Source organism: Charadrius vociferus, unplaced genomic scaffold (assembly GCF_000708025.1).
Source record: "Charadrius vociferus isolate BGI_N301 unplaced genomic scaffold, ASM70802v2 scaffold385, whole genome shotgun sequence".
Classification (NCBI taxonomy): domain Eukaryota; kingdom Metazoa; phylum Chordata; class Aves; order Charadriiformes; family Charadriidae; genus Charadrius; species Charadrius vociferus.
The window spans coordinates 2,512,030-2,513,099 of record NW_009648925.1 but is presented as its reverse complement, the minus strand read 5'-3'; the positions used below and the strand labels follow the sequence as shown (position 1 = coordinate 2,513,099).

Sequence of the window (1,070 nt, the reverse complement as noted above, 5' to 3'; positions counted from 1 at the left end):
CTGCTGAATTAGCAGTTGGTGGTAGGAGTAAACAGGCTGTTAGTAATAATTTACCTTAGCTACGCTGTTGGGGTTTGTCATATCCACTGAGAGAATGTCCATATTCTCTTCATGTGTTGTTTTGAAATCATGTGAAACTTGCAAAAGGATAAATTCTGCAGAACCACTATGGATTTATCTGTTTGTCAGGGCTTTAATTATGCTGCCACTTACACAAGGTAGAAGGGTGTCTTCACAAAATCAGAATTCAAGTTTATGGTTGTAAAGTTCACAAGTAAGGTTCAGTGCCGGAGTTATTTTGAAAGCTGAGCTCAGAAATAGGAGTTAATTGCAAATAAATTACCTTTATAATACCACCTTTTGTATTTACCTTGAAGGTACGTTCCCATGCTTTTGCTTTTTTTGACCAATAATGTGCATTAGAAAAGTAGTAATGTATGTAATGTATGCAAATACTTTTCCCAATGCTGAAGAATTACTTTCTTATGTCTTCAATCCGCATGGACTCATCCTGCTTTTCCATGGTTTTCACATTTATCATTCCTGAGAAAGGCCCTGACTTAGTAGAATACTTGAGGTCATGCTTAATTGTAAGCGTTCACATAAGCTTTGCTCGTTTGCCCCAAGCCCATTGACTCAGTTGCATGAATTATGGTAGACAGGCAAGATCTAGGTCAGAAGTTTCATTCTGCGTGCTGTAGCTGCAAACAAGATCTAAAGTGTCAACAGCAAAGGAGACGATCAGGATGTACCCTGAAAGACAACCCATCATGGCAGTTGGTTTAAGCATGCAAGACTGGAAAGGGTTATAGGAATTTCTATCCAAAACCTTGTTTGAACTGAATGGCGAGATAAATTGAGCACCTAATTGTACAGGGAAAAAATTGTTACCACTGGGGAAAGGCTAAATCAGTTCTAGGGTTGTGACATGTTTTTTACTTTTTTGAGGTGGGTAGCTGCACTTGCTAACTTAAGGTTATCTGTGTGTTCCTGTATCCTTATATACATTTAACAGAAAGAAATTCCAGTGTACTGCTAAAGCTTAAATATACTCATATGTGCTTTGTTGA

At 37.9% G+C, this 1,070-nt stretch overlaps 1 protein-coding gene across 1 annotated transcript in view; it reads left to right on the top strand.

The window, feature by feature from the left end:
- KALRN (kalirin, RhoGEF kinase) overlaps window positions 1-1,070 on the top strand; it is a 359,509-nt gene that overhangs the window by 220,052 nt on the left and 138,387 nt on the right. The window lies entirely within an intron of this gene.